The sequence below is a fragment of the Castor canadensis genome, chromosome 17, assembly GCF_047511655.1.
Source record: "Castor canadensis chromosome 17, mCasCan1.hap1v2, whole genome shotgun sequence".
NCBI lineage: Eukaryota > Metazoa > Chordata > Mammalia > Rodentia > Castoridae > Castor > Castor canadensis.
Window position 1 is genome coordinate 10,498,643 of NC_133402.1, and position 18,032 is coordinate 10,516,674.

Below are 18,032 nucleotides of genomic sequence, written 5' to 3' on the forward strand. Positions count from 1 at the left end.
GTCAAGGAAGGGTTTCTGGCAGGGAAAAAACACAATCCATTTTGCTACAGGTTACACACATTAGAAAACGGTCAAATCCAGATTTACACCTGGACCTATGTGTCCTCAAAGATTTTGTTTTGTTCCCTGCTTGCTTTCATAACCTGTATGGGATTTCAACCTTTTCCTGTGCTGGTGCATTCCCAAGAATGACTTGTTTTGGCCATACATAAAAACTCAGCCTGAGAGCCAGGAGCTGGTGGCTCATGCCTGTAATCCTAGCTACTCAGGAGGCAGAGATCAGGAGGATTATGGTTCGAAGCCATCCTGGGCAAATAGTTTGCAAGACCCTATCTCAAAGACCCTTTCACAAAAATAGGACTGGTGGAGTGGACAAGGTGAAGGCCTTGAGTTCAAACCCTATTACTGCAAAACAACAACAACAACAAAAACCCCACAAAAACCAAAAACTCTGCCTGCTCAAATGGCATAAAAACTTCTCTTTAATATAGGGTAGAGAAATAAAAGCAACCAGAGGCCACCACTTACAACAACAAATAATCAGGAATGAGAACATCTGTAATATTGTGTGTAATATCATTAATTGGCATTGTATCAGCTGTGTATTGCCCATGCATTTTGTGTGATTTCCACTACAGGTGTCTTGGGCTGGCCATGTGTTGGTCTGGCAAGGAGAGGAGGCCAGAGTGGAGCCATTTGGCACATTTGGGTCTTTCCTAAGCCTGCCTCAAAGGAGCTGTAGGAAAAAGTCTAGTTTTCTGCAAATCGGGAAGGCCCTGGTGACCAGCTTGCTTATATTAGAGAGGTCTGAAGGAGGGATATGATGTAGTCAACTGTGAACTTTGGAGTCAGAAACTAGAATCCAAGTATGCAAGTTACTTGGGATCCAGGCCTGTGTGTTAACTATCTCCAAAGTCAGGGCCAAAGGCACGGTCAAGGTGAGGTCAGAGGACCGGTTCATGCTCTTTTTTGGGGCTAAGGTAAGGAGTATTTATTTATTTTTGTAGGAGATCTGGGGAGTCACTGGAAGGCACTATGCAGGGGAAAGTGACATGATCACAATTACCCAGGTATAGCATAGAGTGGAGATAGTGGTGATGGAGCCTAGGGTGGGATAGATAAGGTGCTGAAAAAGACAGATTTAAGAAATATTCAGATACAATGAATAAAACACGGTGAAGGCTTAGTGGCAAGAGAGGGAAGTTGAAGATGCTCTTGGATATTTGGGTGGGACAGTGAAGACCCAGGGGAGGAGGCCATGTAAGACCCACCTTCCTGAGATGGAGAGGACTGGTTTGTGGAGCTGGTGGAGGGTAGGGTGGATCCCTGCCTCATTTTGAGGCACTGTTAAGTTTGGGGTGCTTGGGAGATGTCCAAACAGAGATGCCAAGTCAGCTGGTGGATATATGAGTCTGGAGTTCAGAAGAGAGATCATTGCTGGAGACTTAAATTTGGGAATTTTGGAAGGTTGCAAGACTGATGATATCAGCTACTAAGGAAAGGTATAAGAAGAGGCTGGGGTGGATGAAGCATGACCTACATTTCTAAAGCACTTATTATGTAGTATGTGCCAAGCCATCTTGCCAACACCTCATGGAAGGATGCCCATTTTTATGAATGGAGGGAAATGAAGCTCAGAGATGTTAAGCTACTTTTCCAAGGTCATATAGCTAGTCAGTGATGGCAGAGATGAAATATAGTCAGGTTTTCTCCTACAAAAGTCTGAGGATTTTCTCATCGCTGCTGCATCACTCAGGCCAGTGGGACTTTTTTATAGGCTAGGTCTAGGACATGTGCCAACCTGGCAACCCCTGGAGCTGGGCAACTGGGGTTGGCCCTGCTTATCCCATGGCTGGAGATTGGGGAAGGGAAGGGCTGTTAGCAACACAAGCAGGAGTGGATCCTGGCAAAGACCAGGAACAGCTCCTCACTACACACAGACACTTTGCTCCTTGGGCATCACCGGTCCAGGTTCTGCTGCCTGTTTGGAAGGACACTGCCACCACATGGCAGTTCTTGGGTGACCTCGGTGATGAGCAAGGAAAGGTCTGAAGCAGTGGGAGGCTCTTATTTCAGAGAGTCAAGCACAGAATATTGGAGTCCTTTTCAACTGCAAAGTCACCCATAAAGGCATATGTCTCCCTGCAGCTCAGGCTACAGATGGGCAGTGAGGTAAATACACACACACACACACACACACACACACTCTCTCTCTCTCTCTCTCTCTCTCTCTCTCGTGCATACACACTCTGAGAGACTGATTTCAGATGAGCTTTTATTAGTTAATGTATCATCTGTGCAAAGAAGAGATGTTGGAACATTTGCATGATTTGAAGGAAAGAAAAATATCCCTGGCCATCTCTTCTCTTCCTCCCCAAAGGAAGGGACCAGAGTGACTTCAGCAATCTGGGGTAGGAGTGATGTGTTTCAGCATCTGTCCCCTTGTTTGTTTTCTAAATCTGAAGTGGAAGAGGTCAAACTAGGATCCATCAACAATGAGAGAGAATGGGGTGGGGAGGGGAGAGAAGGGAGAAGAAGGGTCTCTTCCACTGCTACCTATCAGCATACCAGTCAGCCTGTGACACTCAGTCAATATTTATCGAGCATTTTCTCTGTCTCTCTGACGTGTGGCTGAGGGCAAAGAAAATACCAGTGAAGCATGACACAGAGATTTTGTCCTTGAGGACTTTGCAAGTCATTTTGAAACTTGATTCATTCATTCATTCATTCATTCATTTATTCATTCATTTGACTTAAATCTGTCTTCTTGTTTGATCTCCAGCATCTTGTGTGATGCCTGGCTCAATTGACTAAGCACAATAGGTGCTTCATAACTATATGTTGGATGGAGAAGTCAGGAGAAGAATGAGAATGTGAATTGTAACAGACACTAATGAAAAGACTGGGAACTTGCTTTCAGATAGTTACAGCTCTTTGGAGGGACAGAGGGACCCACTGCTGGATCTGACATCCTTCCTTCAGCCTCACTGGGTGCCTTATATGGTGGGTACCACTAGCCACTGTAATTTTTGAAGCTTACCCTCCCCCCGTACCAAAGCTCTACTTTCTCCTATGTTTCTCTTCCATCTCTCAGATTGTCCAGCTCAGGTACTCTTTTGTGACCTGCCTAACCATGGTGCCTTCAGTTATCTTTTTGTCACCCTCCATACTTCCTGCACACCTATGCATCAGGCTTCTTTTGGTGCTGATAAGCCCCTTAGATCACTCACTCCTTACATCAGCAGATATTTATGGAACACTATTCATGTGACAGTCTATTCTAGATGCTGGTGGAAGTGCAATGATCACCACAGGCTGAGTCCTTGCCATCAAAGGACTTCAATCTCCCACTCTAAACTGTCTCAAACTCCAGACTCATTTAGCGAAGTGTATCCTTGACATTCTTTTAGATATCCAAAAGGAAACTGAGTATCTTTCCTACTAGTTTAGCCCTTCCTCTTTAGCAGATGGCTCTTCCCACCACCCACTTCTCCAAGAACAAAGACGGAAGGCTCCCCTAGACTCTTCTTCCCCAACTTCCCACATCCACCAGGTCTTCAGCCCTGTAGTTTCCATTTCACCATCAGCATCCTCTTGCCTGTACTTATTGTTATGACTGCCATATTGGTCTCCCTTCCAACTTACCTCCCTACCTCAGTCACGGGGATCTAAGTAATACCACATTTTTCATTGTTCACAACCATAAGGGGTATGACTCAAGTGGTAGAGCAACTGTGAGGCCTTGAGTTCAAACCCCAATACCACCCAAAAAACCCAAACCAAACCAAATGAAAACCAAACATGTCCTGTTGCCTTAGGGTAAGAATGCAAAGTTTTTTACAGGCTTCACTGGACCAATCATGACTTGTCCCTTTCTGTATAATCCTCTAACTTCGGCTTTCATATGACCTGCCCAGATCTGCATAGTGTGTGCAGTGTGCCTGACTGTCAACCCTCTGCGCAGGCCTAATTTCTTCCATGCACCTATCCCTGACATCCCCTTGCATGGAACTAGTCTCTCCCTCTTTTGCATCCCTTTTGTCCCCTGTCATCTGTCTCCTCTCCTGCCATTCTTATTGCATGTACTTGTTTGCATTTCTTTTTTTTTTTTTTTGCACACAGATACTTTATTGGCAATTGTGTTTCAGATCATAATGATGGAAGAGTGAGACCACAGACTGTGCAGAAGGAGAACCTGAGCTGTAATGTAGTCACCACAAAAGCCTCAGCCAATCCTACAGGGAGCCTGGAGCTGGGGTGGCCCTGCAGTTGTGCTGCACTGAGGCAAAAGTGTCAGCTGAGAGGACCTAGCCAAAAGTTGTCAGTTTCAGTCCCAGTGTGTGCAAGACACTGTATTCTCACCACCTAGCCCAAATACGTACTATTCTCAAGCCATGTCCCCAAGAAGATTATATCAGCTTGGGGGAAAGGAGGACTGTCCCCCAAGCTGGGGAGAGGAGAGCCTGGGGGGAGGAGGAAGATTTAAAGTAGCATGTATGAGCTGCACATAGTAGTGTACCTCTATAATCCCAGCACTCCAGAGGCTGAGTCAGTAGGATCATGAGTTCAAGGACAGCCTGGGCTGCATAGTAAGACCCTGTCTCAAAATATAAAACAGATATGATAAAATATAAAGTAGCATATGTGTTCTAATTGAGGGAGAGGTGGAAGAGAAAACCATCATGTAACAAGTAGCCTGCATGTTGCTAGGTTTTCATGCTTTAGCTCATTTTATCTTCAAATCAACCTTAAAAAATGGGTATTGGCACCATCCCATTTCTCAGGTTAGAAAAACTGAGAAGAAAGATATTTCCCTTAGTTTGCTGTGCTAAGTAATTTAAAAGAGTAAGTGGGATTTGAATCAGGCTTGCTCTCTTCCAGCACTCCAATACCCACAGCAGACAATTTTCGCCTCCAGCAATGACCTTGCCAGCCTGGCACAGCCTCAGGCTCTGGTGCAGTCTTAGCCCCCATTCAAGCATGGCGGCAGCTGTATGCAATGCCAAAGCTTAACATCAAAGCTGCAGTGGCACTGGGCTGCCAACTGTCAAGACCCCTCCTGCCCAACTCCAGGCACTGCACCACCTCCTCATTCAGGAGCTTGATGACACGAACTTGTACCAGAAAACCCCAAGCAAGCACAGGGTGCTTCTGGGGCTGAAGCTCCATCATCGAGGACACTGAAGTCTGACACAGGCTATTTTTCCTCCAGAAAGACCTCCATTCTACAGTTGCCTTCCACCACGCGTTAGGTGTTTGCCCTTGGGTAAATTATGTGACCTCTCTGAGTTTCAGCCCCACCTGTAAAATGGGCTAACAACTCCCTCCCGTCTTTCACATGGCATTGTTTCCCTCCGCAGGCAGTGAGGACCTGGGAAGCGATTTAGGTGGTATATGGGTGGGAGAGTAAGCGACATGAGCAAGAGAGAAAGTTCTTTTCCCACTTCTCTTTCAGCTGTTTCAGTAAGGCAAGAAGAGATACTTGTTGGGTGCTCGTGTGCCTACAGAACCTCTCTGACTCTTGTTAATCTCCCTTTCCAACAGATCAGGCTGAGCGCCAGTGGCTCTTGCCTGTAATGCTAGCTACTAAGGAGGCAGAGATCAGAAGCCAACCCCACAAACAGTTTGTGAGACCATATCTCAAAAAAAAAAAAAAATCACTAAAACAGGGCTCGTGAAGGTCAAGCAGCTCACGCAGAAAGAGCACCTGCCTAAGAAGCGTGAGGTCCTGAGCCTAAATTCAAATTCCAGTGCCACAAAAAAGCCAACAGAGATTGGGTTCAGAGCGAGTGTTACCTAGAACTTGAAACACGGCTTTGACTGTATTTACGTCCTTCTATTTATGGTCAATGATGCTAGCTTTACTATTACTTGCTATAGTGATGACAACTTTCCTTTATATAACTAATAATGAAATAAATTCTCAAGACAATTGGTAAGTGAAATAATAGTATATATGGTACAAAGAAATGGTAAAAACGTGAAAATAGAGCACGAAGGACTGGATTTTGGTGAACACTCTTAAAAAGATTAGAAAGTGCATGCCACTGCCCAGCACATGCCAGACATAGAGATATCAGCTATTACGTTATAATTTTTTTATTATTAGACTTGGAGTTTAATTGCACAGCTCACTGCCAAAGTACCCAAGGACTCCAATTTTTTTTTTTCATGGTCTGGCAGGAACACAGTGTCTTTTCTTTTTTTTTTTTATTCATATGTGAATAAAATGACAATGTTTGGGTCATTTCTCCCCCCTTCCCCCATCCCCTCCCTTATCCCCCTGCCCCCTCCCTCTCCCCCTTTACCCACTCGCTACCCGGCAGAAACTACCCTGCCCCTATCTCTAATTTTGTTGAAGAGAGAGCACAAGCAATAATAGGAAGGAACAAGGGCCTTTGATAGTTGAGACAAGGACAGCCATATAAGGAGTTGACTTGCATTAATTTCCTGTGCATGTGTGTTACCTTCTAGGTTAATTCTTTTTGATCTCACCTTTTCTCTAGTTCCTGGTGCCCTTCTCCTGTTGGCCTCAGTTGCTTTAAGGTATCTGCTTTAGTTTCTCTGCATTAAGGGCAACAAATGCTAGCTAATTTTTTAGGTGTCTTACCTATCCTCACCCCTCCCTTGTGTGCTCTCGCTTTTATCATGTGATCAAAGTCCAATCCCCTTGTTGTGTTTGCCCTTGATCTAATGTTCACATATGAGGGAGAACATACGATTTTTGGTCTTTTGGGCCAGGCTGACCTCACTCAGAATGATGTTCATTCCATCCATTTACCAGCGAATGATAACATTTCATTCTTCTTCATGGCTGCATAGAATTCCATTGTGTATAGATACCACATTTTCTTAATCCATTCATCAGTAGTGGGGCATCTTGGCTGTTTCCATAACTTGGCTATTGTGAATAGCGCCGCAATAAACATGGGTGTGCAGGTGTCTCTGGAGTAACCTGTGTCTGCATTTCTTTCTTTACAGTTGCACAATGGAAGGAGCAATGTCTTAGTGGGCCCAGTGCTTGACTCTTGTAGGTGACTATAAGTGGACACTGTCGGTACTTTCCTCTTGCCCCTTATACTTTCTTAAACAGGCTGTAGGCTCCTTACTCAAGCCCATGACTCTGCCCAGTGGCTTTTTCTGGCCCCAAGAACCTGCATGAGATAAGAATGAGGCAGGATGGAAGTGCCAGGAAATGAATGCTCTAGGGAGCATTGATGAATAAATGACAATTTAAAAGTAAAGACATTACTGGATTAGTGGTTCAGCTTCTTTGCTCCTTGTGTGGAACAACTCTGAGATGCTTTCACACTCTCTGAGAAGTCCCCAGTGTGCCTGTGTCCCAGTTGTGGCAGTGGCAATCTGCTCACAAATGTATTCTTCCCCCAGTGGGAGTGGGATCAGCATGACTGGTTTTCTCCTACATAAAAAAGAAGCCAGAACTCTAATTTTTAAAAGATGAAACATGTCAAATTCTAAATACTGATAATAAATTAACTAAAAATATTTTGCAGGTTGGCATTGAGGAGGTCAAACAAAATTTGTTAGTGGGTCAAATTTGGCCCCAAAGCCCCCAGGCTAAGAACCCCCATACCAGGAAGTTGGATATTGTCCATAAACAACAGAATCTTGGGCTTTGAAAAATCTCAGTTTCAGAATCATTACTGTCATAGATCCTGAGACTTAAATTATCTCTTAGGATTCTTGGCATGCTGAGTCATGAAAATAATAGAATTTTAGCTAAGATCTCAGGTATATAGAATCATATAAGAAGCATTATAAGTATAATCATATAAGTATGTCCAGGTTGGCTTGGACCATGGTCCTCCTATTTGTGCTTCCCCACATAGCTGGGGATGACAGGTGTGTACCACCAAGCCCAGTCATTGGTTGAGATGGGGTCCTATAAACTGTTTGTAAGGGTTGGCCTCAAACTGTGACCCTCCTGCTCTCTGCTTTCTAAATAGCTAGGATTACTGTGTCCTGTTTGTTTGTTTGTTTATTTATTTATTTTGAGACAGGGTCTTGCTGCAACCTTTGCCCAGTCTGGACTGTAACTTGTGATTCTCTTGCCTCTACCTCCAGAATGGCTGAGATGGCTAGAATCAGCATTATATGTTTCGTGAATCTGAGTCTTTTACTCATTAACCTCTAAAATTTTAGCACACAGGTCTCTGCACACAGGTCCCTGACATTCTTGTTCATTCCTTTGCAGAACATTTTTGTTGAGTACCGATAGCAGGCAGCAGTGAACCGGACAGACAGAGAGCCTGTCGTGATGTAACTTACACTTTTTTTACTGGTGGACAGAGAGTAAATCACAGACAAAAGATGATTTGAACCAGGGATCATTTTTAGGACAAATGAGACAGGTAGTGGCACTGGAGTGAAAAGATGGGATGTCTTTAGACAATCATTCAGGTGACTATCTCTGAGGGGTGACCTCAAAGAGGAGATCTGAATGATGAGTCAGGCAGGGAAAGATCGGGGTGGGGCAGAGTTCCAGGCAGTGGAAACAGTAAGTGCAAAGGCCCTGAGGTCGGGACAAGGTCATATGATCTAGGTGTAGAAAGAATGCCAGTGTGGCCAGGGCATGGAGAGCAGGAAGGAGAGCAGGTGCAGATGCGACCAGAGAGCTGGGCAGGGGTGCATCCTCTTTTCTTTAAAAAAAATCGGTAACAAGAAACTCTTGGCATACCTGCATTTAATCCCCAGCCCTCTACACATTGTACACAAGTGCCCACTAAGTTTCTCTTGTGTGAAATCATCGGGTCCCAGAGAGTGAGGTGGGGTTCGTGCTAACCTTGGCCACACAGCATCCTCAGTGGTTTACCATTGAATTTCCTCAGTGCTTTTATAAGCATCTTCTGGACATTGCACAATTTGTCTGTCACTATTGCCTTGTGACAGCCCCTCCTCTCAGTCCTGCAGTGTTCTAGTCCACAGAGTCCTGAGTTACCCTCAGCTGCAGCCAGACAGGGAGGAGAGACCACTTTCAGGTGTGTGAGCTCCATGACAAGCTCTGTGCCTGTCATCTTCAAGACACTCAGGCATGGGGACAGTCTAATTAGACTATTTTCAGCATTCTGGAAGGAGGGGCGCAGGGAGACAGGTAGAGGGGCCTGCCTTTCTTACCCTCTCGCTCCCTCTCCGAAAATATTGTTGATTAAGCAGTCTGAGGACAAGGAGACAGGACCTTTCCACCACACATGCTGGGATCAGAGGCACTTTCTGGCCATACCATGGGCCTTTGATATAGCATCAGGACCCCGGGTCTGGCAGTCTTCCAAATCCGGGTGCTAATGAGCTCCAAAGCCTACGGCTTTGACCAGAAACATGTTCCCTGCAGGCAGGCTGTTTGTCCTCTGACATGACTGGTGGCTGCTGCCACCAGCATCCTCTGGAATGATGGGCCCAGAAGATGAGGGTGATGTGGCCCTTTGTTTCTTAGCCTGCAGCCTGTGTCAGCCTTCAGAGCATCTGCTTGTGATATTCCCAGGCTGGAGAGGAAGCTGAGTTTTCATCGGCCAGGAGGGCATGGCCGGTGGTGCCTAGAATTAACTCATGGGCTGCGGACTCAAAAGAAACCCACTTGACTCTAAGTCACAGTGGTCTGGATCACATCCTGTTTGTGCACTTCATACCTCAGCAACTAGCACTTGCTAGGTACTGAACACTTATTCACCAAATATTCTGCCCATAATACTCTGGCCCCAAAGGGTCTTTAATCCATGAGCGCCATATTCACATGCTTGGTCCAAGATATTAACACAGCCAAATAAGGGTGGGGGGGTAATTGGTAACGTCAAAGTCCCTCTACATGGAAAACTGCAAAATGGTCTCTGTGGGTCTCCACACTTGACCCTCATAAGGACTCAGTTAAATACAGGTTTCCATTATCCCCATTTCACAGATGAGAAAGCCGAGGCGGGCAGAAGTTAAAGGAACACGCTCAGGATAACAGAGCTGGTGTCTGAGTTGGGATCTCAACCCAGGTTTGCTTGGCTCCCCAGCCATCCTCCCAGGTAGCAAATTAAAATAGATTCTTGACTTCAGGACTCAAGGAAGTCTTTAATAGGTTAACCTGGGCTGTGACTCTCAGCGAAGGGGCATTTCCTAAAATCATTTGACCCCCACTCCCCTTTTAAATCTGGGCATGCTTGTTAACATCTTCTGTCAGCAATTTGGTCATGGTTGCTGTGAGGTAATTAAGTAGAGGAGCAATAATGCCCTGAATCAATGCAGTTCATTCGCTTTCATGTGTGTTTCTTTCCTTCTGTTGGTGGTAGCACCACCAGTAAGTCCATGAAAACCAAGCCCCTGGTTTTAACTCTGACTTCACAGAGTGGAGCTCCAACAGGGGCAGTTTCAAAGAAAGTCTCATCTGGGGACTCTGCTGTGTCCCCATCTGAGGTGCCATGCTGTCACTCTGTCCCAGCAGACAGCTGGGATGAATTTTGAACCAGGGGATGAAATGCAGGGTTAAGCCTGATCCTTTGTCTGTCTCTCCTCTCTCTTTCTCTCTCCCCCACCCCACACCACACAAGAAAAAGCAGGCCTCACAGTGGGACTTTGTGATTATAAACTCACAGGACATCAAAGGTAGCTCTTGGATGTTTTTCATTGCTCTATTCTGGTTCACCCATTATTTGTTTATTTGGTGTACACTGACAGTTCCTGGAAGGTGGGGATGTAACCTATGTGCCTGCTATTTCTGCCCCCAAGTGTGCAGCAGAGGATGGATGTGAGGAAGCACTCAGAAAATGCACTTCTCCATCACTGGCATGACCATCAGCACCATCAAACCACCATTTATTGGTTTCTGTCTATATATATGTACATTTTAGGCTTCATGTTTTTCACTGGGAGTCACCACATTACAGCCCACAGGCCAAACCTGTTTACTTTTTTAATTTAAAGAAAGTTTTATTAGAACACAGGTATGCCTGCTCATTTATCTATTGTCTATGGCTGCTTTTGTGTTACAGTGACAGAGTTGAGTAGTTTGGATGGCGACTGATATGAGCCTCCAAAATCTGAAATGTTTTCTATCTGGCTTTTCCCCCAAACATTTACTGACTCCTGTTTCATGCACTTGTATTGTGTTAGTTAGCTTTCCATCACTGTGACAAAACACCTAGGATAATCAGCTTTAAAAGAGAAAAGGTTTATCTTGGCTCATAGTTTTGGAGGCTTCAGTGCATGGTTGGTTGGCTGTCTTGCCTTTGGCCCTGTGGTAAGGCAACATGTTCATCATGGTGGGAGTGTGTGGTGGAACAAACTGCTCGTCTCATGGCAGGAAGTAAAGAGAGAGAACAGGAAGTGACCAGGATCCCACAGTCCTCTGGGAGGGCACACCCCCAATGACCTAAACCACCCACTATATCCCACTTTTAATTTTTCCACCACTTCCTCATCACAGCACACTGGGGAATAAGCCTTTGGGAGAACATTCCAGATCCAAACCACAGTATACACATCTCTTTCATTCTTGAAGGCAACATTCTCATTTCACAGATAAGAAGACCAAAGGTCAAAGATGTCAAACAATTTGTCCAATTGGAGAGTGGTAGATCCAGTTCCTTTTTTTTTGTTTTGTTTGGCAGTACTGGGGTTTGAACTCAGGGCCTCATGCTTGGTAGGCAGGCCCTCTACCACTTGAGCCATTCTCCTAACCCTAGATCCAGTTCTTGAACACAAGTTCTGCATCCCCAAAGCCAGTGTTCTTTACCCTGCTCTGTCACCCCTTTATGCCACACAACATTGAGAAGTAAGTTAATTTTTTTTTACCTTTAGCTTTAAACTAATTGTTCCAAGCATCTGGGATTGATTTTTTTAGGGAATGGATGCTAAAATTGCCCCCAGAGGCAGGCCAGATGCATGGGTATCTGGGGGCTGGAGGTGCTGGTGCCTTCTGTGTAGATTTTTTTTTTTGTTAGTTCCAACGGTTTCTGCAGCAGCTTATTCACCAGCACCTTTGAAGTCTGGTGCCAGTTTCACAAAGACAAATTAATTTCTCTAGCTTCCTAGTCTCTGGTTGGCTTCAACCATCCTGGTGCTTTTAGCTGGAAAGTGATCATTGTTCCTAGTCTTTTTCCACACTGAGGATTCTTAGAACTAAGGCTGTGGTGGGGAGGACGGTGAGCGGCAAACCTCAGTTAGTGAGTCAACATGGTTGGTTGTGCAGTGGTGGGGGTGGGGTGCGGCAGAGAGTATTTGTGTCCCTGGAAAGGGGACTCTGGTGACCGAGTCTCTCAGTTGTTGGTAGAGATTTTACTACTGAAGTTTATATTAGGAAAATCCTACAGGGCTGATTAACCAATCCCATTTTGTTTCATGTGTTGATTTATTTTTCTGACCTATGACTTCCTTCTTATGGAAAATCTTATAAAAATACTAATTGCATATATTAAGGACTTTGTGGAAAAGAATGAAGTGATCTGAAATAAAGACTATTTCAGAAAACCAGGGATATTGTAGGGACACTTAAAATATAGCCCCCAAGAAGGATAATTTTGACCTAGTAAGCATTCTGTGGTATGAGGAATTTCCAAGTACAGTTTGAGGGGAAGGGTGTAGGGTATGGCTATAGTCCAACTGTGACTGTACCTATATATGGCAGAAAACTTCTGCCTTCTGAGAACATGGGTCCTGGGATTCTGTGCAAGGCAGTCTCCCCACATTATCACATGCTCTTAGCCTTCCCAGTTTGCAAACAAGGAAAATAAAATTCAAAGCTGTTAAGTAATTTTCTGAGAGTTTCATCATTACTGCTAAACTGAGATTTCCTATTTAGATCTATTCTATTCTTTTTTTTTTTTTGGTGGCACTGGAGTTTGAACTCAGGGCCTCACACTTGCTAGGCAGGTGCTCTACCACTTGAACCACTACACCAGTCCTTTTTTTTGTGTTGGGTATTTTTATGATAGGGTCTTGCCATCTATTTACCTGGGTTGGCCTCCTGATCTCTGCCTCCCGAGTAGCTAGGATTACAGGCATAAGCCACCAGTGCCCAGTGAAAGTACCAATTCTTTAAAAACAATGATATTATTATGATCAACAACAATAATTGACTGGTGTTGAGGACGATTATGTGCTGGGCACTTCACATGCTCTCCATAAATATTCTCATTGGATCCTCGTGATCAGCTTATGAGGTCGGTTATCCATGATCCCATTTTACAGGTAAGAGAAACTGAGGTCCAGAGCAATTAAGGAATAGGCTCAAGGCCCATCAGCTTGGTTAACTTTTGCTCTACTCCAGTTATATTAATTAATAAATTCAACCTGGAATGTCTTTGCCTTACTGGTCACCTTATCCAACACTTCATGCAATAAAGGGTCAATTGTGATTTAGGGAAACCCCCTTATGTCCATAACCCCTTCTCAAAGGACCTATTTAACTGCTTAAAAAAGAATGCTCTGGACTTGACCTTCTTGTTTATACAAACTGAGACCATCCACTGTTTGCTAACCCTATGCTGTCCTCTGCTGGGGAGCTAGATTAGATTTTCTCTTCTCCCCTCAGTCTGTCTACCACACCTCTAAGCACCTTCCTAACACCCACATCTTCCACTTCATGGGCATCCTTTATAAGCTGTAACTTTGAGCAAGATAGGGGAAGAGGAGAGAGACCCATGGGGAGGAAGGCAATTTGCAGAGTAGTGGAGAGAAGCAAACGGGAATGTCAGATGGGAGCTGCTCAGTGCTCTGTCCCCATCTCATTCACTCCCAGTTCAGGAGAGGCACTGCAGCTGGAGATAGTTCCAAAGTATAAATCTTCTTGGAGTTCTTTATTGATTACGAGTCACATGGTGACTTTGGTTATGAAAGTTTTAAATACTACTTGGTGAGTTTGTGAAAATGGACATTCTAGACACTAGACTCAGAAAGCCAGGAATGGGATATCTGTATTTGCAAGAGCTTCTGCATGCTGCTGATGCAGGTGGTACAGGAATGGAACCTATGGGAGAAGGTCTGAACTCCTCAATACTGTATTTGTCTGTTCAAGCTACATAACAAATTAGTGGCTTAAGCAACTGAAATATATTTTCTCACAGTTACAGAGTTCAGAAGTTTAGATCAAGTTTCCAACTGATTTGGTTTCTGGTGAGGGCCGTCTTCCAGGCTTGCAGACAGCTACCTGCTTTTTGTATCCTTTCTTGGCCTTTCTTTGGAGGGTGTGTGGAGAGGCAGAGCTAGTTCTCTCTGCCTGTTCTTATAAGGGCACTAACCCTATTGGATCATAGCTCCATCTTTATGACCTCATTTAACCTTAATTATTTCCTTAGAGTCCCATCTCCATATTCAGCTACATATTTGTGGGGTTAGGGCTTTGACATATGCATCTATAGGGGACACAAATATTTAGTTCATAATGATAAGGCACTCAAGACCCTTTAGGACCCGATCTCTATATATCATTTTGTCTCCTTTACCCTTGCCTCCCCCTATAGTGGGGTCCAAATGTACCAAACAATACTAGACTGTTGATATTTTGGAAGGATAGGTTCTCAGACCTTTGCAATTACAGTTTGTCAGGCATTCAGGGTGTGAATTAGATACCCAAAGTCCTATCACTCTCCCCTCATTGAAGGAATTGTACACAAGGACACAGAATCTTACTGTATTCCTAGCTGTGAGCACTGAAGATATCCCAAATCCTGGACTTTTTTGGTGATTGGTTCTGGGCCAAGAACTTCAACCTAGAAACCTAAATAGTGACTTCTTCCCCTGGTTCCCTTGAGTCTGGAAGAGCTGAGTGTACTAAAGATGCCATACTTGCTTATTGAACCTCGTGGATAATGATGATGGACGGTCCTCCTATGATCTCCAAGACAAGGATCATGAACCCTTCCCCCTCAAGCAATGACTATCCACCAGGGGCAATTTTTCCCGCCTCCACCTTGCCTCCCAGGGGCCTTTGACAGAATCAGGAGACAATTTAGATGATGGTGACTCCTGCCATCTAGTGAGTAAAGGCCAAGATACTGCTCAATATCCTACAGTGCACAGAATCCCACTCCTCACCCCAGCTTATGCACACACAGTGAAGAATTGTCCAGTTCAAAGCTGCGCAAGGCAGTTCAGACCTATAATACCAGCTACTCGGGAGGTAGAGGTAGGAGGATTGCAAGTTGGAGGTGAGATGTGGTGCACTACCTCCCTTGTATGGGACAGGCCCTGTGTTTAATCCTCACTACTGCAAAACAAAAAATTATCCTTCCCGGTAGAATATGGCGTCTGATACTTAAAGCTTAGTTACCGTGCCTACTTAGCTTAGCAGAATGTGGCTTAATCAATTCTGAGTAATCAAATAAGCAACCCGTTTTCCATGAGAGGCAGGGAGACTGTGGGTGGGGTGGGGTGGAGAAGTGGATACGGGTTTGAATAACTGTTCTTCCTTCTATGGGCTAAGGTGGTCACATCGGGATAGATGATATATTAACATCCCAGGGGGCTGCTGTAACAAGTTACCATGCACTTTATACCTTAAAGCATGGCTTTCCAACAACAGAAATTAATGTTCTTACCGTCTCGGAGGCCAGAGGTCTGACATTGAGGCACTGGTAGAGCAACACTCTCTGAAGTCTTAAGGGGGCATCTTCCCTTGCCTCTTTCAGCTTCAGGTAGCTCCAGGTTTCCTTGGCTTGTGGTGCATAGTTCCAATTTCTTCCTGTGTCTTCAGTGACCTTCTTTTTGTATTTGTATGGCTCAAATCTCCCTTGCTTTACTTTTTTTTTGACAGTACTAGGAATTGAACTCAGGGTTTCATGCTTGCTAGATAACCTCTCTACCACTTCAACCATGCCCCAGTCTTTTTGTTTCTCTGTTTGTTTTTTAAATAGGGTCTCAGGCTTTTGCCTGGGCTGGCCTCAGACTGTGACCCTCCTGTTTCTACCTTCCAAGTAGGTGGGACCACAGGCATGTGCTACAACCTGACTCTCCTTTGCTTTACTTTTAAAAGGACATCTGTCATTGGACTTAGGGGCCACCCAGGTAGTCCTGGGTGATCTCATCTCAAGATCCTTATCTATAAAGGCCCTTTTTTATAAATAAGGTTATAATCTTAGGTTCTTTCAGAGGGACACTATTCATCACCCTATAGAAGAGATTACACCATGAAGAAGGAAGGGAATAAAATACACTATGGAATGTGATTTACCACCTAAAATTCAGGGAAAGGAGAGGCTGAAGAAGAGAAGAGAGTAATAGTAGTAGGTTTTTACATGTGCCAGGAACTGGGCTGAAGTCCTTTATTTCTCACACCCATTAATCCTTAGTTACATGCAGTAGATTGGTTATCACTTTAAAGCTCAGAGGAAGTAAAGTAGCTCAGGCACCTGTAGAATGACTAGGACCTGGATCTGCTGGTTCCAGAGACCAGGCTCTTTCTAGGATAGAGGGAGCACTTGCATAGCCTCTTATGAGCAGCTGGAGGGAGAGGCCACACCCAGAACATCCTATTCTGTTGTTGCTCCTTCTGGACCTCTCCCCAGCCTGGCATTCACCTGTTTGTCTTTGACAGCTGGAGTCCAGTTGCTGGACAGACCAGCTGGACCAGGGCCTCCTGAGGCATGGGGGCAGGGGCAGATTTTGGTTAGTTCAGATGTAACACCCTTTTTGGTACCCTTGGTCACTTTGCACTGTAGAGGACCAGATAAATAATAAGGGATTTGGATTCCCTATTCCCTCCAGTGCTGGGCTTGGTGCAAGCCAGGCAGGATTTTCCAAGAGGCAGTGTAGTGCAGTAGAAAGAGGAGGCTGGGATGAGCAGAACTGAATTCCAATCTCACCTTTTCCATTTATGGTCTGTGTGCCACAAATGAGTTTTTTCACCTCTCTGAACCTCAGTTTCTTCCACTATAAACTAGGTGGTGATACAGAGCATAAAGAACCCTGGACAATGCCTGCTGTCCAGTGGACTCTCCCATGTTGACAGAATCTGCAGGTTCTTGGGATGCCTTCCTGCACTTGGTTAGCATCTACCTCTGCTTGCCTGGAAGCAGCAGTGGTGGAGCTGGGGTCTCATTACCAAATGCAGATATGTTGACATCACTGCTAATAAAGGGGAAAATGCTAGAAGAGAGATGTCAGATGTGGAAGACCTGGGTCCTGTGCAGCTTGTTCTAGAAGGGATTTTGTTGAGTATGTGCTCTGAGCCTGGCTCTTTGCTTTATAACCTTTTTGTTTTTATTTTAGAGTTACTTTGGCATTGATACACGTGTTCTAAGAGGATTCTTTAAAACTCAGCATATCGTTCCTCTTAGAATTCTTTCTGAATCTCTAGGGATCTTTTATGTCCACCTTCTTTTTATTTCTGGAATATACCATGTTTCATTTATCATGATGCCTGTGATACTGTATTATAACTGTCTCTGTATGATACAGGGACAAATCTGAGTGCAAGGGCTAATTATTCTTTTTTTTTTTCTATCTTCATATACCAGTGGTTATCATCACTTGGTCCCCAGACAAGCGTCATCAACATCACCTTGAAACTTGTTAGAAATGCATAGTCTCAGAACATGCTCGTAACTACTGAGTCAGAGACTCGGAGATGGGGCTGGCAGTTTTTTTTTGCCAAAGTCTCCATGCAATTCTGATACCTGTTCTAGTCAGAACCCACTGGTTCTCAAACTTGGCTGCACACTGGAACCCCTGAGAGTTTTATAAAATGGTGGTGCTTTTGTGTCATCTCTGGAGATTAGTAGGTTTTTTGAAATCTCCCGAGGATTCTAATGTTCAGGCAGGGTGAGAACCACCAACACAGAGCCTCAATTTTAATAGGCATTTGCTGATTGGTGTAACATAGTAGCTGAGTGCCCAGAGGGCATGAAGTAGACATAGGTCACACCTGACCTCTTTCTAACTGCATATCAGTTCTTTCTCTATTCTTCCATTTTTTTTTCTATTGGTAAGAACTCAACATGAGATCTACCCTCTTAAAGTTTTAAGTGTACAATTTGGTATTGTTTGCTGTGAGGACGATGCTGGTCAGCTCTCATCTTGCACAATTGAGGCTTTATGCT

General features: G+C 44.5%; 1 protein-coding gene across 7 annotated transcripts in view; it reads left to right on the forward strand.

Annotated features, from left to right (window-relative positions):
* Positions 1 to 18,032, forward strand: part of Shisa9 (shisa family member 9) — a 474,421-nt gene that overhangs the window by 89,926 nt on the left and 366,463 nt on the right. The window lies entirely within an intron of this gene.